A 23,806-nucleotide genomic window follows, 5' to 3' on the forward strand; every position below is an offset into this window, starting at 1 on the left:
TCAGCTGTGCTGCTTTCACTTTAACAGCTTCAGTTCTGTGTGGCCTGAACTGATCCCAGACCAGATGTGAAGTTTTTCCTAAGAGTCCACTAGGACGCCTTCTCTATATTCTCTGTAACCATAAATTTGTTCCAGCTTCGTCCATCCAACCTTTTGGATGAACATGAACAAACACATCACATGTTTTTTTTCTTTAGGCTGAGTTTTTCTTTTAAATATTAAAAACAACGGCAGTTTTTCACGAGCAGTGGTTTTTACTAGCCCCTTTGACACTCAGCAGTCCTGTTGGATGATATATCGAATGTTATTGCAACTTTGTGGTGCTACACCACTGGCCTACTGCAGGGGGCAACCTCTGTACCTGCAGAAGAGCATGGGGACAAGACAACATCTGGCTGGCTGTCAATCAGCTGACCTGAATGGACCAAGCCCCACCCAGTCGGATGTCAATCACACTCCGGGCTATAAGCCAGAGCTGGCCCTTTGAAGAGTTTATAGCAGCACTCCTCACAGCTGGCTATGTGGAAGTTTATGTCGAATAAGCCTGTTGTACAGACTTTATGTTTTCTGTGTTTGCTGTCGGGAGGGAGCATGGCAGTGGGATCAATGTGGGGACTGGTGTCTGGCTGTCAGGAAGAGTGGGGTGGTGGAATGGATGTTGGAGCTGGTGGCAGGCTGTCAGGGAGTGATAGTACAGATTCTATCACCAATGTGTATATGTACATATGTACAGATGGTAGTGTAGGATGACTGTGATTGGTTGAGAGTGCAGGTCTTAAAGGATTGCTCCTAGCCAGACCAGGTCATTCTGGACTGGTCGACCTACTTGTGATATGCTCCAGTCTTTTAGTTAATAAAAGCCTGGGTTTGGATCGACAAGTCTTTGGTTATTTCGACACGCATCACACAGGGGTCACAAAACCAGTGCGGGGACCGACAATGGGCCGCCAGGAAAATCTCCTGACAGCCCGCCACCAGTCCCCAGCGTAAGATGGTGAGCCACGCAGTGCCATTGATCACTGTTGGGATTATTCACCATTATCACCCTAATTTCAGCTTTGCAAAGAAGATTCGGGAGATGTTTTTGAGCAATTTTTGGGGAAAAAAGTGGGTCTTATATCCTGTCAAATATGGTAATTAGAACGTGAAAATTTTTAAGTGGCCTTCTTTATGATTTAGAGTGTTTTGGAAACATATTCAGACTGTTTAGTGAACACTGGTGTGTACTGATTATGATATGTAAATCTGAATTCTCCCTGAGAATGAATGGGTCACTTTAAATTTTGAGTGCTTGGTGAAGGGGTTGCAGTGGTGGAGAAGGGAGGAGAGGACAGCAACAATATCACAGGAACAACCTGAGCTTTGAAGGTAGATAGAAAAGTCTTGGAATATAGAGAAAAACAGAAAGCTTGGTGTAGGCACACCAGTGAAAGGACAGCAGGAGTAAAGACTAGTCTCCTCATTGAGTTTGTCCCAGTGAGCAACAATGCACAAATGATGGTGCGGAGAAGCTTCCTGCCCAACACCAACATGGAACAGTCACTGAGGGACAAAGAAAAAGCCAACATAATAATATTTGAAGACAATTCAGGAAAAGTTAGTTTTCAGATATATATCCCTGATTCTCAAAAGTGGTGAAACCTGAATTCAATAAGGTAAGCAAGACACAGTGGTTCAGGGGTAGAGCTACAAACTCTCAGCTCCAGTGATCTGGGTTAACCTCGAATTTTGACGTTTTCAGGATTATGGAGTTTGCACAATCTCTCAGAGATCATGGAACCATAGAGCATTACGGCATAGAGAACAGACCCTTTGGCCATTCTAAACTGTGCAGATGCCTTGTCCCACTGACCTGCACTCAGTCCATAGCCCTCCATATCCAAACTGATCATGTTGGTCCTTGGGCTTCCATCCACATCCTAAAGATGTGTGGGTTAGTAGGTTAATTGGACACTGTGGTGAGGTTGAGGGGGCAGTTGATGGGATATGACCAGTATGAAATGACAAGGATGGGATCAAGGGTGAAAATCGGTGGTTGCGGCTAAATGGTCTGTTTCCATGCTGATTCTCTCTATCTCTGATATGAAGAACATCAATCTACATTTGAGTGATAGTGGTCACCTCTGGGAATATGGTTTATATTCTTTTTAAACACTGAGAATGAATTGTCTTTACTCTGTGAGCTATGAATCTTTTCCAGAGATTAATAATCTTGACATCCAAACTTGCTCTATGTTTACACAGTTTATTCACACATTCTAAGTCAAATTATCTGTCTACATGTACACTGTCTCATCTCTTCAATCTTTTTATATATTTCAATCAAGCCTCCCTGAAGTGTATACTTTCTAAAGAGATAACATTGCTTTGAATCTGCAGTGATTGCCAAGGGCTATTAAAGGAGATATCAATCTACTGAACTATTTTTAGAGTCTTTGTATCTCCCATCAGGTAAAGAAAATAGACTGGACAATATTCCAATCGGGGCCCACATCTGCTCTTGTATGTGATGCTCAGGGTACACTTAACAAGAGGAACTTAGAGTACCGAAGTGTACTGATTACTTAAACCATGGTTAACATGACAACAGGAATAAAACTTGAAAGTCTTCAGACACCACGATTGAAGTGAAAACTCAATGCTGGAGAAACTCAGCAGGTCAGTGTACTTTATGTAGCAAAGATAAAGAGAGAAAACCAACATTTTGGGCTTGAGCCCTTCATCAAGGTATGAGCAACTGATCAAAATTGTTGGTGGGTCGGGGAGAGACAGGGCGGGGGAGGAGAATAGTTCCACAGATAAGGGAAGGTGGTGGGGGTGAGGGGGTGGGGAGGGGAGAGAGGGAAAGGGGCAATGAGCTGGAAGAAAGAGGGAGCAGGAAGAAAGGGAGAATGGGGAGTGGGCTAGCAGAAACCAGAGATGTCGATGTTAATGTCGTCTGGATGGCGAGCGCCCAGATAGAATATTAGGTGTTGTTCCTCCAATTTATGGGCAGCCTTGGTTTGGCAGTGCATGAGGCCATGGACAGACATATCAGCATGGAACTTGGGAGCAGAATTGAAATGCTTGACCACTGTTACTGATGAAGACAAAGCGAAGGTGAAGCAATCCCCCAGCCTGTGTCCAGTCTTTCTGAGATAGAGGTCACATGATCACAGGACAGAATCCATGAGAAGAACCCATGAGAGGGAGGTAAGGATGATGAATCTGTGCATAGGGAAATGAGAGTAACTACCAAATCACAAGGAAAGTACAGGCAAAGGTTCTATTATTGTCAAGTAATACTACATTTAGAATGTAACCTACATGAAATTCTTTTAACTTTGTCTACCATAAGGAAGACCGAGAGCCGCCCCTCACAGAAATGAGGGCACAGAGAGGGACAAACTCACGATCCCTGGTTTACAAGACCAGCGCTCTAACCGCTGAGTTATCAGAGCCTCTAGTGGTTAGTTATTTGCCGGAACATAAACTTAGAACTTTTGAGCTCCTGTTACAAATCTGTTGGCCTTTCCTATTCATAATTATTTTTTACATTCCTATATAATCTTGATTAAAATAATACCTGTTTTAAAATATAATGTGCTAAAGGGAGATCAGGGTGTTAAAATATTTCTTATAAGCAGTTGAATATAAATTCAATATAAATTGCTTATACGTGTCACTATTAGTTAAAGATCTCTATCTCTGCAAGGAGTTTTAATGATGCTGTTGGTCAAAAACAATTTAAAAAATAATCGAAGTTTCACGTAACATAATTAGTTTACAAATTGTTCAAATATCTTCCTCCATTGCTTCCATAAAGCTGACTGGAAATATAAGCAAATTGAACTATTTTGATAAAAGGAATAACTAATCCCAGTTACTTAGATGTGTGTTTTGTGTGTGTGTGACACCTCCCAGAATGTTCTTTACTGAATGCGATTAAAGTACCATATTTGACGGGTACATAAGACCCCATTATTTCAGCAGGAAATATTAGAAAAAAATATTTTAGCATAATTACGGCCTGCTCAGGAAGTGAGCGGCAGCAGCGACTTTGGAATTAGATGGTTTTCTCAGAGCTGGACTGCTCTGGAGCCTTTTCCAGCAGCAAACACCGTGCTCCCTCTGCACCCTCGCACTGACTATGCTTCTCTGGTCACCCGCAGCTCCTTACCTCGCTGCCGAAGCAGCCCTGATCACGCTGCTGGACACTTTGCAAGCCACTCGGTATAGCGAGCAGCTCATCTGCCACCAGGCCCGGGTCAGGCCGCTGCTTCTCCCGGCAATGTTCAGCATCCAGTTCCCAGGGTCCGCCGGGAAAGTGCGGCCAGAAATCTGGAGCCATGCACAGGATCTGCTGGTAAACTTTCAAAATTTCAACTTCGCCTATAAGACCTGGGGGATGTTTCCCCAGTTTTTGGGGAAAGAAAGTGAGTCTTGTATGCTGTCAAGTACAGTATGTAAAACATCAAGTTCAAGTTCACGTTTATTTATCATCCGATTGCACGAGTACAACTCGACGAAACAGGGTTCTCCAGTCCTCGGTGCAAAAGGTGCAAACACACAACCTGATATAACACAAAAGTGATACAAATGCCAGAAAAATAGACGTATAAATAAATAAATATTGTTTAATAAATGGTATGGTCTCGATCGGTTAGTGTGAGCAGTTCATATAGTTGTTCAACATTGTCACTGGTGTGGGAAGAAGCTGTTTCTCAGTCTGGTCGTCCTGGCTCTGATACTCTTGTATCTCTTTGCCGACAAGAGTTACTAAAAGACGCCATGTATGGGATGATAGATGTCCTCAATGATTTTTGCATGGCCTCTTCAGACAATAAATCTGGAAGATCGCGTTGATTGTGGGAGGCAGACCTCAGTGATCCTGTCTGCCACTCTTATGGTCTTTTGGATTGACGATTAACAATACTTCTTCACCTGCATTAAAGATGACTGTGATTTCTTTAGGATATCTGACTACAAATGATCTTATAGAGGAATTATATCATGACTGGATCACTGGAACAGTTTGAAAATAAATTTATTGGATAATTTTTAGTAGATCAACAAGTTAGCTCCACTCTTCAAATGTGGATTGTTTGACTAAAGCTTGAAATAAAATTTTGGTTTTGATGAAAGTAGACAGAAAGTAATTCATGGGTATTCTTTCACAAACATAGTTCCCTCCATTAAGCAATGACAAACAATGATACTGAGGCAGGAATCTCTCTTTTTTATTGGCATTGCAGGCTGGGAGTGTCACAGTGGGTGCCCCGATATTCATTTACATTGACTGAGGAATAAGTGATTAATCAAGATTAGATTTCTAATTAAGCTGTTTTCTGTATTATACAAAACTCCTGATTCACGAACAATCTTTTAATCTTGGGCAAACTACTGATCTCTTTCCATTGATGTTTTAAAGCAAAGCACACGTTATCAGGATGAAGAATTAAAATTCTCTTTTGCTATGGATTCAATAATTTGTATTAAAATAGCTATAATTGCAGCTTCTAAACATTGAAGGTCATTTGTAATGATGGACTTAATCAAACCAAGTAATCAATAGAACAAACACAGAATCTAACTACGTTCTCTGTTCAACTCAGCCAAGGTTATATCACATATTATTGGAATTACAGATGACAAAGCAAGTAATATTTTGTTAGAGGCCTATGAAAATAAGTTGATGACATTAAATAGCTAGGTGAGGTGCAAGTCAAGGACTAACCTTGGAATATGCTCCTCTTACATATGTCCTCAAATTGTGCATTTTTTCATGTTAGAAACAAAATATTAGCATTCACTAAGGCAATTTTATTGGTATCCTTTTCCGTTAGGGTGATAGATGATTTTTTTTTCCCCAGTTGCAGCACTCCAGGTACTTCTGTTCCTGCATGTGATGCTATGAATTTGCCATTCCTCTTTGATTTTATAGACTTGTACATCTTGGTAAGTCTAAATGATTTGAGGTTCAAAATATCCTGGGTGGTGTGGAATGATTGCCGATTTCAAGCTTAATGGAGGGAACTATGTTTGTGAAAGAATACCCATGAATTACTTTCTGTCTACTTTCATCTCTTGGTGCCTGCCACATTGACCACCGCCAGTGGGCTGATAACGCCTCAAACCGTGCATCTTGGCGCCTCACAGTTTGGCGGGCAGCAGCCTCCTTTGAAGAAGACCGCAGAGCCCACCTCACTGACAAAAGGCAAAGGAGGAAAAACCCAACACCCAACCCCAACCAACCAATTTTCCCTTGCAGCCGCTGCAATCGTGTCTGCCTGTCCCGCATCGGACTGGTCAGCCACAAACGAGCCTGCAGCTGACGTGGACTTTTTTACCCCCTCCATAAATCTTCGTCCGCGAAGCCAAGCCAAAGAAAAGAAGAAGACTTTCATCAAAACCAGCATTTTATTTCAAGCTTTAGTCAAACAATCCACATTTGAAGAGTGGAGCTAACTTGTTGATCTGTTAAAAATTATCCAATAAACTTGTTTTCAAACTGTTCCAGTGATGCACTAACCAAGAAGCTGGCTGTGAACCCAGTGATGCACTCATGATATAATGATATAAGATCATTTGTAGTCAGATATCCTAAAGAAATCACTGTCATCTTTAATGCAGGTGAAGAAGTATTGTTAATAGTCAACCTAAAAGACCATAAGAGTGGCAGACAGGATCACTGAGGTCTGCCTCTCACAATCAACGCGATCTTCCAGGTTGATTGTCTGATTGCTGCTGCTCTCCAAAGGCAGCATTCCACACAGATGTTCTCAATGGTAGGAAGAGTTTTGCTTGTGATGTACTGGGCTCGGTCCACTACCATTGCAGGGCTTTCTGCTCAGAGGCATTGGTGCCCCCATGCATGATGCAGCTGGTCGTCACAATTTCCACCACACATCTGTGGAAGTTTGCCAAGATTTTTGATGAAATATTGAACCTCCACAAACTTCTGAGCAAGTAGAGACACTTACTTGCTTTCTGCATGATGGCATTAGGACGGCATTAGTCCCCTCATGATCACTGGATCGATCTCAGGTTTTCCCCTCCTCAAGTCTACATTTAGCTCCCTGGTTTTGGTGACATTGAGTGAGAGGTTGTTGTTAGTACACCACAGAGCTAAGTTTTCAATCTCCCTCCAGTGAGTTGCCTCATCACCCCTTTTCCTTCTGCCCACTACTGTAGTATCGTTAGCAAATTTGTAATTGGTGTTAATATCTTAACGTCTGGTTATAGTGCCAGTCAACCTAAACCTGAGGTGTCTCTTTTTTAACCTGTCCTCTGATGGAAATAGTTTAAACTTATGTCCCATGTCAAGGTTCTCAGGATTTTTGAACATCTTTATAAGATCTCCTCTCCACTTCCAAGTCTTTAGTCTCACCGTAGAGCTGACGTCAGTCATCCACAGTACTTTTATCAAACCTTTTCTACCAAGTGGATGTAATCACCATGGCTCAATACTCCTTAGACCTTTCTTTTCCTTAGCAGAATCAGCTTTCATTGGTCTAATGTGTTCAATGAACCTCAGGTGTTCACATTTTAAGGCATTGTTAGCATAATGTAATATCAAGAGATATTAATAACAGAATTTTTTTTTCTTTTAGTTTTACTTTATATTATGGGGTGGGGAGGGTGGTAGAAAACAGGGATAAATGTCACTGTGTATATTTTAATGACGAATGTATATATTATTATTGTAATAGTTCACAGTGAAATATTAAATAAATAAACAAAAAATATCAAGAGACAATGCATCTGAATTCATGTTATGAAATCATCATGTTAATTTGAGTATGAATTTAAAGCAGGAAATATGCATTGAAGATAAATGTTAGGATTTAGTCAGTCAGGATTTAAACTCTTGGTCAAAGTTCTTTGTGGTCACTGATGTTTTTACAGCTATAACAAAAGAATCATCAAACAAACAAATGATTAAATGATTCAGGTTCCAATGAAAGGCCATTAGCTCTCCTCTGTAAAAAATATTGCCAGACTGTAAATGTCTGGACACCCTCCAAATGAATGGTATTAACATCAACTTCCCTGGTTTCCATTAAATCCCCACCCCCTTCTTCTTCTCCCATCACCTTTCCCCTCTCTCTCTCTCTCTCTCTCTTCCCTTTTCCCTCTGTCTATCTTTCACTCTCCCGCTCTTCCTTTTTCCCTCTCATTCACAGAGCCGAAATCAAATCTCACCTTTCCTCCTATCATGTCAAATTAACACTTTTTAGCCTGTTACTGTAATGTATGTCTAAATTAAAAAAAAAATGCTTTAGAATCAGAATCAGAATTTATTGTCTTGAACATGTCACAAAATTCGTTTTGTGGCAAATTTCTAGGCGGCATTTGAATTGTGCGATAAAATTACAGATAAAATAAATAAATTAGTGCAAAAATAAGACAAACTGAGGTACTGTCAATTGTCGATTCAGTAATCTGATGGCTGAGGGGAAGAAGCTGCGCTTGTGCTGTTCGTCTTCAGGCTCCTGTACCTCCTGTACCACACATAGCAGTGTGTAGAGGGCATGGCCTGGGAGGTGAGGGTCCTTGAAAGATTGGGGCTGCGTTATTGTAGATGTCTTCGATGAAGTGGAGACTGATACCCGTGATGGAGCTGGCACTACGTTCACAACTCTTTGTAGTTTTTTTCTTGTCCTGTGTACCAGTATCTCTGTACCAGAAACTGATCCAACCAGTCAGTATGCTCTCCACAATATACCTGTAGAAATTTGAAAGAGTCTTTGGTGACATATCAAAACTCTTCAAATTCTTCACGAAGTATAGATGTTGGTGAGCCTTCTTCATTATTGCATTGACATGGAGATCCCAGGACAGATCCTCAGAGATGTTGACACCCAGGAATTTGTTCTTAACCCCTTCAACTCCTGACTACTTGATAAGGATTGGTTCATGTTCTTCTGATTTCCCTTTGTGAAGTTCACAGCCAGCTTCTTGGTTAGCTAACATTGAGTGCAAGGTGGTTGTGACATCACTCAACTAGCTTATCTACATCTTTCCTGTGCGCTTCCTCAATGCCATCTATGATACTGCCGACCACCGTGGTCTATTCGGCAAATTTCTTGGCGGCATTTGAATTGTGCCAAGGCACACAGCAAGTAGAACAGTGGGCTAAGCACTCATCCTTGAGGTGTGCCTGTGTTGATCGTCAGTAAGGAGATGTCGTTTCCGATTCGTGTTGACTGTGGTCTTCTGATGAGGAAGTCATGTTACAAATAACACAATAATAAATCCTCTTTCAGCTCATCAGAGATTTAATTTGGGGTCATGACTTCATTTATAAACCCATGAGGTGGAAATTGGGCTGAAATTACTTCTTTTGCCTGTTAAATTTTGACTTGTAATTGCAGCTGTCTGTTGCTCTCTAAACTAACGGCCGTAGCCGAACATGTTAATTTAGCTGTGGTAATTTAAATGAATAGAATTTACTGAAGAACAAACGATCTATGAGGCAGTGGAATGTTTCTTTTCAAAACATGCCCCAATCATATTCTGCAGGGTAATTTATTATTAATAGCTTGAGGATTACATGACGTGCATCTCAAGTCTATCTTCTAATTTGTCTCACCTGATATTTGATAGTTCACTTCAGTTATGATGAGGTGCCATTCTTACTCTACAAAAGATACATTAGGGAGCAAATTAATAAATTGTTCTGATAGGATTGATCACAATTCATACAGCAGCCAATGCATAATAAAAATTACTCTATATAAATAAGTGTCAATCAAATTACTGTAGATAGTGAGTTAAGAAAATAGAGGTGGGAAGAAAGGAAGGCACCTTACTTTAAGACTGAAATTAAGGACTGGCTTAAATAAATGCTTACTTATCCTATGAGGGTGTTACTACACCAAAATGTATCTTTAGCTAATGAGTTATCCTGGACACATTTGGAGGAAAGTTGGCTTTCATACATCTGTTAAAGTTTTTTGAGACTGCATCACGGCCTGGTATGGGGGTACCGATACCTCAGAGTGGAAAGGCCTGTGAAAGTTAGTGGACACAGCCCAGAAGAGCACAGCAAAACAATAAATCTGAACTTTGAAGTCTTTAACTGCATTCCACAGCATTTTGCTGCATTATCCTATTCAACAGAACTTTTCCCAGTAAGTTTGGCCTCAGTTCTCCTTTTTTGTTGCGAAGGGAATATTAGCCAGGGTTTCTTCACCAGATCTGTATCAGGTGACAACTGGCAGATGCGAGCATAAGACTGAACCAGCTGTGACAGCTCCGTGACTACGTCTTGTTCATTGCCGAGGATGACTCCGGGACAATAACCAATGTGGCAATATGACAGAATAACTGGCATGGGTGCTCCTTTTTTTAAGCACGGTAATGGGACCTTCTGGCCCAGGAACCTGTGCCACCCAATTAGACCCAATTTACCAAGAACTCCCTGTTTGTTTTGAAGGGTGGGAGGAACACAGCACCTGGAGGAAACCCACGCAGATGCAGAGAAAACGCACAAACTTACAGACAGTGCCAGATTCGAAACCAGGGTCGCTGGCACTGTAACAGCGTTGTGCTAGCCACTATACACTCTGTTATCCACTTACCTGATGCTTCTCTCTGCTTATTTTCCTTCTTTATTCTCATAAGCCTTCCCAACTTTTATTTTTCCACAATTGAACTTGCTTTAATATTCTGATCCCAATTTCTTTAGTGATTGGGAGTAGTGATAATGTTTAACCCTGTCAGTATGGCAGAAACAATGCTGACACAAGCTGAATTCACTAAATGCTGATGTGCACTGTTTTCACTGACAGGAGCAATCCAAGTGATTTCACTCAAATTCACCTGTAATGTTTCAGCAGCTGATGCAGGAAGAGGCAGGGATTTCTCACCAGGAATTGCGGTCAGGAGGAATGGGAATGCTCTCTGAACTCCGTTAGGAGAACAGATTTTTCTTGCCTCTTTCCTTTTCTGTTCTATTGGGAACAGGATCACTTCTTGCTGATTGTCCTTCAGTCTGTTCACTGCCTTATTTGAAAATCTTTTTCACTGTGGCTGGGTCGAAATCCTGGAACTCTCTACCCAACATTATTGTGGGAGCTTCTTCATCAGAATGACCACAGCAGTTCAAAAAGGTTGCTCACAATGTGCTTCCGAAAGAATGTTGACCTGATTACCTCTATAGAGTGTCAATTGACACATCGAGTAAAAGAACCAAGGTTCAATACAACTTGATTTTCATTAAAACTCAAGTTAGTTAGCCGTACGTGCATGCAGCTGACTTCCAGTACATTTATTTACTGTTTCAACTTATAATTTCTTTTATTACATCGTGAGACTCATGGCTTGGACTTAAACATTACCCATGAGACCTGAGCTGTCCCAGACTCTTTCCAACAGGGGGGGGGGGGGGGTTTGATTTTTCTGAGTTCGGAACCCAGGGCCTTATTTCTTTGGATAGTTGCTCTCCAGGGATTTGTTGCTCATTGGATAACCCTTTATAATATGTGGTTTCTCCTTCTTTTGTGGGTTCTTTTGTGTTCTTACACTGACTCAGGATGTTTATGCCACCAAAGCCAACCATTCAATTGTCACTTATTCAAGGTCTGTGTAAACAGAACCAAATCTAGTGCATTCGTTGTACATAGTACTCCAATTGGAAATTTATCTTTAAAAATATCCAACCTGTTAGCAATGAGGCAAATTCTCTTGTAGTGAGACTAGTGGCAATGCTTCTTGCTGTAATGGAGTTCTCATGCTTTGCAAGGGAATTTTTTAAAAAAAGGATTGCAGCTGCAGTGGTGTTTATCAAGAAACTTCTTGTCTACCTTAACACCACGACATTGATGAGACCAAATCCAGATTGGGTAACTGCTTTGCTGAACACCTGTGGATCGAAGCTTGAATTGCCAACAATTTTACTTCCCCTCGCCACTCCCACACATGTGTAACTGTCCTTGTCCTCATACATTGCCAGGGTAAGGCCAAATATACACTGCATATTCTGCCTGGACTACCTTAAACCCAATGTATGAACATCAATTTTTTTCACATTTAGGTAAGACTGGATAATGAAGGTTTTGCTTCCTGAACATTTTTGAGTCCACCAGTATTTTGCCCACAGAACAAGCTGCTTTGGTCAGTCCAAGCATGCCTGGAGATACACTCAATGCAGGTATATGCAAATTTTTTCTTAGGCCTGGGCATGCTTAATCAGGATAGATTTAGACAGACTATAAAAGCAGCTCACATATACAATGTGCATAACATTGATTATAGATTGAATCCATGTTGGTGCACATATTCTTCAGGCAATAGCATAGTGAGTGTACATAACAATAGCATTTATTGTTGTCAGGAAGGTTCAATACAGCAGAAATGTCTCATCAATGTCACATCAGCTGTGATACATTCTGTTACATTTGTGGTGAGTATATGCTTAATGCTAAATTAAATAAAAGTTCATTTAAAATTTCTCCAATTTCCTATGTATTCAGAAAATCTGGAATTTTCTCTGTGCTCAGCTTGAAGTTATCTATCATAAAACCCAATTATTTTTCAGGAAGCAAACCTTTTGAAAACAATTGTTGTCGACTGTAAACTGTACCTCTATCTGGTTCCACAATTTCAGTTTCTTCTTTATCTTCTCACATTCTTATTTTTCTCTCTAATCCCTTCCCCAACCATTCCCTGTTCTTCTGCATATCTCTCCACCTCTTCCAACTTCTGCCCAACACCATATCATATTTTAGCCTCTTATAATTTCTAAAAAAAAATTAGACATATTGCATGGTAGCAGGCCATCTTGACCCATAAGCCCGTGTTACCCAAATACCACAATTAACCTACAACCCTGTACATTTTGAAGGGTGGGAGGAAACCAGAGAGCTTGGAGAAAACCTATGCAGACACAATGAGAATGTACAAATTCATTTCAGACAACGCTGGATTTGGATTCTTATTGCTAGCGCTGTAATGGTCTTATGCTAACCACTACATCTACTCTGCCACCCAAAGGTTCTTGGATACTTCCCACTTTAGCTTACAGATGTGTAGCGGAAGGTGTGCTGACTGGCTGCATTACTGTCTGGTATGGGGACACCAATATCTCTGAGCAGAAAGCCCTGCAAGATGTCGTGGACAGAGCCCAGGACATCACAAGCAAAACCCAGCTCATCATTGAGAACATCTACATGGAACGCTACATTCAGAGAGCAGCAATCATCAAGGATCCACATCACCCAGCACATGCTCTATTCTTACAGCTGCCATCAGGAAAGAAGTATAGGGCCACAAGACTCACACCACCAGGTTCAGGAACAGCTGCTACCCCTCCACCATCAGCCTCCTCAACAACAAACTCAATTAGAGACTTATTTAAGGGCTCTTACTTTGGCACTTTATTTAGTTTTTTTCCCTCTCTGTAATGCCCAGTTTGTTTACATTTATTTATTTGCTTACATGTGTACCTATTTTCTTCATTGCAGATTTTTGCACTACCAATAAGTGGTAATTCTGCCTCGCCCACAGGAAGAGGAATCTCAGGGTTGTATGTGAAGTCGTGAATGCACACTCTTACAATAAATCTGAACTTTGCCTTTGAATGTTCATGGATGCTGCCTGTTTAGACAATTTCCTCTAATTTCACATTGCTTGGGATGTCTTATTTCTTTGAGTGTCCTTAATTTAGACCTGGGTCTCCTCCAAGGCTGATCATCCTTCACAAGCTAAATGTATTCAGCTGGAGGAACTCAGCAGCATCAGCGAGGGAAAAGGTATGGTTAAGGATTCAGGACAGAGCCCTGCCCTACTTCTCTCAGTTGTTTAACCCATCCTTTCAATAGCCTGTTTTCCAGGTATATTCAGTCTATTGTCATTCAGTCAGCTGCACACACTGCCACCTTCCTACCCATGGGCTGACGTGGATTTGTCATTTCAGACACAATTACTTACTTTTGAATTCTATCCTCCTGCAATTCAAGTGCATAGTTTGCATCCATTTAAACAGATTTGTGAACCTTTCAGTGTTAGTAGCCGTACTGACATCATCGACTTCTTGCCCTTCTTCAGATAATCAAGGAAAGCTTCTACTTTTTCATGGGAATAATGAAGCACAGCATTATTAAACTCGTTTTTGCATTGAGACCTGTGTAGCATTTCACATAACAGTACATACAGTTGAAGAAGTGAACAAAGACGATGTGGTCAAACAATAATCATGGCTTTTATTAGCAGAAACTCGTGGTACAATAATGAAAGACAAGAGGTGCATATACAGTTATACGCAAGGGGAGTGTCCTTAAAAGTAGAGATAATGCACAGCCAATGTTAGTACAGCGAGGCTCGCCAGAGGGGAGACAGGCGGCTTGGCCGACATTCACCACAACAGTACTTTTAGGAACTGCTTTCTTTCACATTGCAATTTATTGGCCTCGAAAAATATGAAACATTCTAATAGATGGTTCTGAAAAGTTTCAGGCATGAATGATTTCTTTTCCATTTGTCTCCTAATTTCAGAAACATTTGTGGGATAGGTAAGTGAGTCGATGAGAAAAAGATTCAGAGGTAGAATTGAAATCAGCAGGGATCCTTACTCGTTGGCTCATCATTCAATCTGCATCGGTCTTTAAGTTTGCCACTGTTGCTTTCTGACATTAAAGTGTCACAATATTTTGTGCAAAAGTCATGAGGGATATCATAATTTACCTCAATGTGTGCAAACATAATTATATATGTTGTAAGTTCTGTTCCCTCCATTCACCTAGCGAGTTGGGCCTTTGATAACAAGACACTTCATGTTGTGCTACAATAGATTGTGAAAAATCTATCACAGGGATATTTTAAATAATTGGAAGTGTGTGGCAGTGCACACATTAATTGCACATTGTAATGAACCTTCTTGGTTGTCACAAAAGGCCTGATGTTCTTCGTGATTAGCTTAGCTCAGGTAGATTGAAGCTTTGTAGTAATTTTCCCACATATAATGAGATTCACAGCATGAAATATTTAATGAGAAATCGATCCATTTATTTTCCAGCTAGTTTTAAATAATTGCAATCTATTTTAGAAGCACAAAGCTTTCCATTGTCATGGAATTTCATGTCAAAGGTTGAGGTGAAGTTTTTGCATAAAAGATAATGAAATAGGTGTGGAAATTAAACAACTAATTGCCATGTGCTCACTGGTAGGGAGAAAAACTTCATGCCCATTCCTAATTATAAAGATTTAAAATTTCAACCAGATATCCATTCAATTCATTGGTCAGTACATCAAAATGGAGTGACATGAGAGCTAACCACACTAGTTAAAAATTGCCCATATTGCTTAAAATGGAGTTGCAACATGGTTTGTACAGGTGTTGGCTTTAGTTTTACAAGTAAATCTGACTTGTAAACTCATGGAATGATGAAAAGTGGCACAATATGGGAAGCAGCAGGGTGCAAGGTCTGGGAGCACCAATTTCAGGAATCTGCACAGTGAGTGCTGCCCTCAAGATGCAGTGAGGGTGGATTAATCAAGCTGCTAATGCAAGAAGGCAGACTCCAAAGATCAGCATTCAATGACCTTAACCAAGTTATCAAGTTCTCCAAATTCCATGTCCCAAGAATTACAATACCAGATTGAAATAATGTTAACCAACAACTGTTCATTAACACTGATCTAAAACAGCATTTTCTCTCACCCCAACACTGCTGCAGAACTTAAAAAACCCCACAATCTATCCATTCATCCATCAACACACACACACACACACACACAAATCAATTTAGATAGCATGCACTGACATACTTCCTATACCTTTGTATTTCAAGGAAAAAAGCAATGTACTGATGGAATGATATGATAAGCAGAGGGATTAGGTGTCCAGCTTTACCACCTCACCCTGTTTCTACAGCATCGGGCAATAAATGGCATAGATGGCAGCAGAAGAAGGGTATTACACTCCTACAACACCTCTGCCTAAGTAATCAAATTATGATAAGAGTTCATGAATGGGCCCCTTATCATGAATGGGCCCCTTATCATGAATGGGCCCCTTATCATGAATGGGCCCCTTATCTTGTCAAATTCAACCTTGATCTCTTTAACATGATCTCCCACTGTTTTAAGTACCTTTCTTTCTCAAATGTTACTTGATTCCTGTGGGTTCAATACAAAGACGGACTAGAACCCTATTTTGCTTATTCGTTATTATTATTGTTTCACATTGTGTCGGAAAAGAAGTATAGACATTAGAATGATTGAAGGTCTGCTGCGAATAGATTATTATAACAATCTCAGAAAAAGAGTACCTTCTACAAGGTGAAACATTAAGCAAAGTCAATTCCTGCACATAACTTCTATTTTCCAGTAAGCTTTAAAAAAAATAAAAAGACATATGCATCTTTATTTCACATTCATATTTCCCCCAGGATGCCCTGAAGTGCTTTAATACAACAAAATGCAGGAAACAGGTTGGGCAATTTCCAGAGAGCTCGCTTTCTGAAACGGGAATATGACAACGAATATATAATCACATTGAGAAAAGTTGATTGAAGAATAAATATGGGAAAGGACAGTGCAGTTAACTCCAATAACGTTCTTCAAATTGCCATGCAACCTTTTACATCCAGTTGAGAGAGCAGATGACCTTTGGATTAATGTATCATCCAAAAGATATCACCTTTGCCAGTCCAACATTCCCTCAGGACTGCAGTGGAGTGTTTGTCCAGATTTTTGCATTGGGTTCCCTTGAGTAGGACTGAATAAGGAACCTTTGACACAGAGACAGGACTGTGAGCGAAGCCACAGCTGACACCAGATATCCAGTATCTGTGTCATAGCTATGGAAGGAGGCAACAATATTTTGCCTGGATCATCCCAGGAATCTAAATGAATAGTGAAAAGCAATTTGAATCCCTAAATGGAAGGGATATGGTTGAGGAAATCTAATAGAATTGATAATGAAAAGCATGAGGGAATATGGATTAAGAAAAAATATTTTCTCTGGTTGGTGATTTAATAACAGGGGACAATACATTTATAATTAGTACTCATAATGAGGGGCAGAGATGAAAATAAATGTCACAATGTACATAATATTTGCAGTAGAAAGTTACTCCATTGTGATGAATCAGGATTGTAGGATGAGGGAGGAAAGGATGATGAGGAAACTAACACAGGCACATACAGATCTTTCAGGAGTATTTTTTCTTCTCTAATTTCCCTATCAATTCTCATCTGCCTACTGCATATTCCATGTGTTGATTATTAAATTAAGTTCCTTATGGTAAAGCTCAGTCCACAATAACCAGAGGTGCAGTACTAATTCTTCAGGTGCACCACCAAACCAAAAATGGCGAGAAGGAGCTGTCAGATCTGCCCCTTGGGGTGCCTGAAGATGCCCCCTGAGGTGCCGGAGCAGTGCTCCTGTGAACTCCTGCAGCACTGCACCCCTGACAATAACTCTGTTAAATTCCTTTCCCAATAAGAACAATCTAATGCTATTACTTTTTTTGTTTATGATGGCCATGTAGGCATGAGTAATATGGTCATTTTAGTTGTTCGCATGGAGTAGGAGCTAGTGAATTGTTGCAGTCCTTGAGGTGGAAAAAGATGCTGATGTTAGGGAGGGAATGTTGAAATATTATACACTGATCAAATGGTGTGAGGGAATATGCTTAAATCTGGATGGTGTGTATCTGAGAGTAGTATTTAGTGGGATGGCATTCTGCCTCAAAAGGATCACTACAGATAAGCCATTCGTACGTTGTTTGGTCACTCAGAGAATACATGGTCTTAAAATGCTATTAGTGCAAAGTTTCTACTGCACCAGTGACCCGGGTTTGAATCCAGTGCTATCTGTAAGGAGTTTGGACATTCTCCCCGTGTATGTGTGGGTTTCCTCCAGGGAGTATGGTTTCCTCCTATCTTCCAAAATTGCACGGAGTTATTAGGTTAGTTGGTCACATAGGTGTATTAGGATGGAGTAAGCTTGTGGGCCAGAAGGGCCTGTTACTGTGATGTATCTAATACAAATGTCTGTTTGTTTTTCCTTCCATTGAAAACTCCTGTGAGTCACTTTTCTATTTAGTTTTTGGATTTTTTTAAAAATGTTTCCACATTGAACACACTCATTGGTGTATTGTCCTTTTCCTGTGGTAGACAAGGAATGAACTTGAGTTTGCATACAATTTCATGTGATGGCTATTGCTACAGCTGAAGGATTTTTTCCCTTGGTTCTTTTTGGTGCACACTTCGGAGCTTTCTTTAGCCCCTTTCACACTTGCAAGTGGTTCCAGGAATTAATGGCCAGTCAGCCTAAGAAGGATCTAGTGTGGATTGAAAAATCATCTCAATGCCGGTGTGAGATGACGTCATGTTACGCCAGGGATAAACTGCATCAGGCCCTAGTGCAATTCCCGGCGTCGCAATCAGGCAAGTTTAGAATGGGCAATTGTATTCTAGGACAGAAATGACCCAAGTTTTTTTTGCGTGAATGAAGGAACGTGAAGGAAAAATAAGATTAAGTTGAAGGTATAAACTCTGCTGTGGAAAATCTCAGCGGGAGGGAGAAAGAAAGTGCTAGCAATTAATAGCAATAGTGTACAATTTATACAGTGTGGGAAAGTTGGTAGCACTATTGTGCACAGTTTATAAAGACAGTGGGAAAAGGTGATGGCAGACCAGCCTTCCCAGAATTCTGAGTGGCAGAGAAAGGGCTGTATTCATGGCTGCATGCATGGAGCAATCGTGAAGGGGTTTATCTGCTGCATGGAATTCTGGGAGGGCACGTCCACCATTGCTTTTTCCTCACGGTCTTTATAAATTGCATTAGAGCTACCAACATTCCCACGCTGTTTAAAAAATTATCTGCTATTGCCAGAGGTGCAGTGGTCAATTTTTAGATGCCAAAGCTCATCAAAACGGTGACAAGGAGGTCTCGCGAGAGCTGGAATTGGTGGGTCCTACAGTGACCTGTAGGACTCTGTAGTAGATGACTGGTCATAAAAGAATCAGATTTGTTGAGACTTGAGAATAGTGGGGAGGGGGGGGTTCTATCTAGGGGGTAGGAGGTGCTGCCAGGGTGGGGGTGGGAACTGCCAGAGGGGGAGGTGCTGCCAGTAGGGTGATGCTGGTGGGGTGGGGGAAGCTGCCTCTGCCACCATGATGTGACAGAGCACTTACGTAGCGGTCCTGAAACGGCCCGGTAAAATGCTGGAGTGGTGTTCCAGTGAGCTCAGGTGACACTGCACCCCTGTCTATTGCTATTTATTGCTAATACTTTCCCCACAGTCCCTTATAAAAGTTTATATAGGTCGGCACATCAAGAACAGGGGCTGAAGGGCTCATACTGTGCCTGTACATAAAGCTGAATTATGTCATAATTAGGCATGATTAATTTTGTTTAAACATTAGATCACAATACATTGATAAGAATTTAGGGCAAGTCCACCATTGCTAGATGCGTCATGACATCACTGGTAGAAGGTAGGACAGTCCTAACCCTGGGGATGGCTCCTTGCAAGTGTAAATGCGTGCAGTGTCCCAGTTATAAGTGGTCAAGTGTGAACAGCAAACAAGTCATTCCTGTCCTGGGACACTGAACAACCGATTTAGTGCGAATCAAGTTTAAAAGGGGCTAATGTTATCTGCATGAACATCTTTTCTTTGCAGTCTTTCTATCCTTTGATTTTAAAAAAATTCATCCACTGTCCACCATGTGCATGTTTGCTTGCAATGAGCAGTTCTTCACGAATCACCGAAGATTCTCATTAATTTGCTGTCAAATTTTCTTTTGCTTCTAAACATCTTCCTTATATATTCTTCCAATTTTATCAGCGAATTGAGATTTCAAATGGAGAAATAACCCAAGGCTCTTTGTTGATTGGCACATCCCAAGTGTTTCAGGGGGAAGAAAAAAGTAGTGTGAATTTCTTATCTACATTTCTTTCTCTTGGGTTCAATTGCTATTGTTAACACAGAGCTACTATTTCTGTTGCCTGTCCCGCATCGGACTTGTCAGCCACAAACGAGCCTGCAGCTGACGTGGCCACTTACCCCCTCCATAAATCTTCGTCCGCGAAGCCAAGCCAAAGAAGAAGAAATAAAGATTTCTATGAATTCTGAAGATGAATACATATTAGACTGGAGGGCTATGCTTCCTTCATGCCAAATCTCGATGCGGGGAATAGTCACTAACCAGAATTATCACTACTTATACATCAACAAAAACAGTATCCTGATCTAGACTTGACAATTTCATTTCAAAGCTAGTATTTGTGGCTAAACTAATCAAAAAGGCCTCGGCTGAGTTAGTTCAACACCCAAATTGATTTTAACTGTCTTAAAATCAATAAAAGGCTATTTCAAATGTTATTCCTTGGAATTTCAACTCTAATCAGGTCAGAATCAGAATTTATTATCACTAACAAGTCATAAATTTTGATGTTTGGAGGCAGCATCATAGAGCAAACATTCATATTATAATCATCTTATAGCATTAATGTTTATAAAAAAATAGTGCACAAAAAGTAAAGCAGTGTCCTTGGTTCATTGATTATTCAGGAATCTGATGGCAGCGGGGAAGAAGCTGTCCTTGTGTAGTTGAGTGTTCATCTTTAGGCTCTTGTACCTTTTTCTCAACGGTAGCAGAATGAAGAGGGTCTGGCCTGGGAGGTGGGGGTCTTTGAGGATAGAGGCTGCTCTTTTAAGACACCACCTCATGTAGTTGTCCTTGATAGAGTGAAGTCTGGTGCCTGTGATGTTGCCGGCCGAGTTAACAACCCTCTGGAGTTTATTCTTGTCCTGAGAATTGGCGCAACCAGCCGGAATGCTCTCCACGGTACACCTGTAGAAGTTTACAAGAGTCTTTGGTGACATACTGAATCTCCTCAGAATCCTCACAAAGTATAGCCACTCATGAACCTTTTTTGTAATTGCATCAACATGGAGGCTCCAGGACAGATCCTCAGAGATTTCGACACCCAGGCATTAAACATGTGGTCTAGCAGCAGCAGTATGCTGCGATTCACTTAGATAACAGTGTGTATTGATGAGGACGGTGCAGTTAATGTGGCTTTCGTGGACTTCAGAAAAGCATTGGACAAGGTCCTCCATGGGAAACTAGTCCAAAGCATTATGACCCAAGGGATCCAATGAAATTTGGATCCAAAATTAGTTTTGAAATAGGAGTCAAAGGGTGATGGTCAAGGGCTATTTTTGTGACTGGTGGTATTCCATAGGGATCAATGCTGGAATCTGTTACATGTGAATGATTTGATAGAAGATGCAGGAGAAATAATTAGTACATTTGCAGAAGATTGGTGGAGTTTCTGACAGTATGTTGGGTAATCTTAAGCTATACGTGTATTGATAGAATGAGCTGAGAAATGGCAGATGGTGTTCAATCTTCATAAATGTGAGGAGCCGCATTCTGAGAGTACTGATGAGGCTTGAACAGTCAGGTTGCAGGAAGTATTGAGGAAAAGAAGGACTACAGTGTACGTTTGAAGACTTAGGATGGACAATGTGGTAAGAAAGGATGCAGCATACTGGCCCTCATTAGTCAAGGCTTTGTGCACAAGAGCAGATGGTGGTTACACTCCAATGGCATGAAACACTGGTCAAATCTCATCTGGAGTATCATGTGCGGTTCTCGCTACCACACTATAGGCAAGGTAAAAGGATTCACCATGATATTTCCTATTATGGAACATTACAGTTATGAGGAGTGAGTGCAGAAGGTAGGCTTGTTCTCCCTGCAGCATAGCAGGTGAACAGGGGACCATTGAGACAGAGAAGACTACAGGAAACTTTTCCTCTTATCAAATGTGAATAAAACTGGAGGACAATGATTTAATGATAATTGTCACATACATTGTATATTTAAAATGTATTTGACAAGAGCATTTAGAGGGGGAGTTTTTCACCCAGACAGTAGTGAGATCTGCAAGACACTTTTTAAAAGAGTGGTGGGAGCAAAGTCACTGACAGCATTGAATAAGTATCTAAGCTAGCACTTGATTTGCCTGGGCATTGAAGGCTCTGGGCCAAGTGCTGGAGGATAGAAATGGGTCCATCTTGGTTGCAGTGAGTCAAGCGGCCATTTTGCATGAGGTAAGAGCTTACAATGCTTTGACTTCTGAATTTTGGTCCCATTAAAGAGCTACTAATAATTATATTGTATTGCCTCCTCCTTCCTTTGGCTTTGCTTCGCGGACGAAGATTTATGGAGGGGGTAAAAAGTCCACGTCAGCTGCAGGCTCGTTTGTGGTTGACAAGTCCGATGCGGGACAGGCAGACACGATTGCAGCGGTTGCAAGGGAAAATTGGTTGGTTGGGGTTGGGTGTTGGGTTTTTCCTCCTTTGCCTTTTGTCAGTGAGGTGGGCTCTGCGGTCTTCTTCAAAGGAGGCTGCTGCCCGCCAAACTGTGAGGCGCCAAGATGCACGGTTTGAGGCGTTATCAGCCCACTGGCGGTGGTCAATGTGGCAGGCACCAAGAGATTTCTTTAGGCAGTCCTTGTACCTTTTCTTTGGTGCACCTCTGTCACGGTGGCCAGTGGAGAGCTTGCCATATAATATGATCTTGGGAAGGCGATGGTCCTCCATTCTGGAGACGTGACCCATCCAGCGCAGCTGGATCTTCAGCAGCGTGGACTCGATGCTGTCGACCTCTGCCATCTCGAGTACCTCGAGGTTAGGGGTGTAAGCGCTCCAATGGATGTTGAGGATGGAGCGGAGACAACGCTGGTGGAAGCGTTCTAGGAGCCGTAGGTGGTGCCGGTAGAGGACCCATGATTCGGAGCCGAACAGGAGTGTGGGTATGACAACGGCTCTGTATACGCTTATCTTTGTGAGGTTTTTCAGTTGGTTGTTTTTCCAGACTCTTTTGTGTAGTCTTCCAAAGGCGCTATTTGCCTTGGCGAGTCTGTTGTCTATCTCATTGTCGATCCTTGCATCTGATGAAATGGTGCAGCCGAGATAGGTTTTGCCTCCTACCACCTCGGTAAAGATATAATCTTTATGTTTTTTTATGTTACAGCACAGTTACAGGCCCTTCCAGCCCTTGAGCCCACACTTCCCAAATACATCAATTGACATGAAAAGTCTATACAGTTTTGGAGGGTGGGAGGAAACTGGAGCACCTGGAGGAAACCTACGCAGACACAGGGAGAACATACAAACTCCTTCCAGGCAGGCCGGATTCATTCTCAAGTCGCTGATGCTGTAATAACATTGTGGTGACCACCATGCTAACCTTGCTCCCCCTTTTACATACACACACTGATCCATTTCATTAGTTCACTTGCAATAGAGGCTGAAAAGGAGTTGAACAAAGGGTCTCTGACCCAAAACTTTCAATGCTGAGTGTTTTCAGTATTTTCTTCTTTGATTTCAGATTATGAGCAGCTGCATGATTTTTAAAAAAATTTTAAATTAAATTTATACACTTTTATTCACAGCATGGTAGAAGCTGATTCCGGCCATTTAAATACATGCCACCCAATTATACCCAAATTAACCTACAACCCCACGCGTTTTGGATGTTGGGGGGAAACCCACACAGATATGGGGAGAATGCAAAAAAATCTTTGCAGACAGCGCTCGATTTGAATGGGTCGCTGGCACTCTATAGCGTCATGCTAATCGATACGCTAACCATACCACCCATTTCATTTTCATTTACTTTGTTCTTCTAATGAAGTCTCCTGATGATCGTTTTGCGTGTCTGATTCGATTTCTATCATTTATAAATTGTAAAACTACATCTTCTATTTCAAATTTGTGGTCAAATTAATGGACAGCCATAAAGAGATAGTCAACCATGGCCTCAATGTTTTATGTCTAAAAAAATGCAACATTT

Source organism: Narcine bancroftii, chromosome 13, assembly GCF_036971445.1.
Source record: "Narcine bancroftii isolate sNarBan1 chromosome 13, sNarBan1.hap1, whole genome shotgun sequence".
NCBI lineage: Eukaryota > Metazoa > Chordata > Chondrichthyes > Torpediniformes > Narcinidae > Narcine > Narcine bancroftii.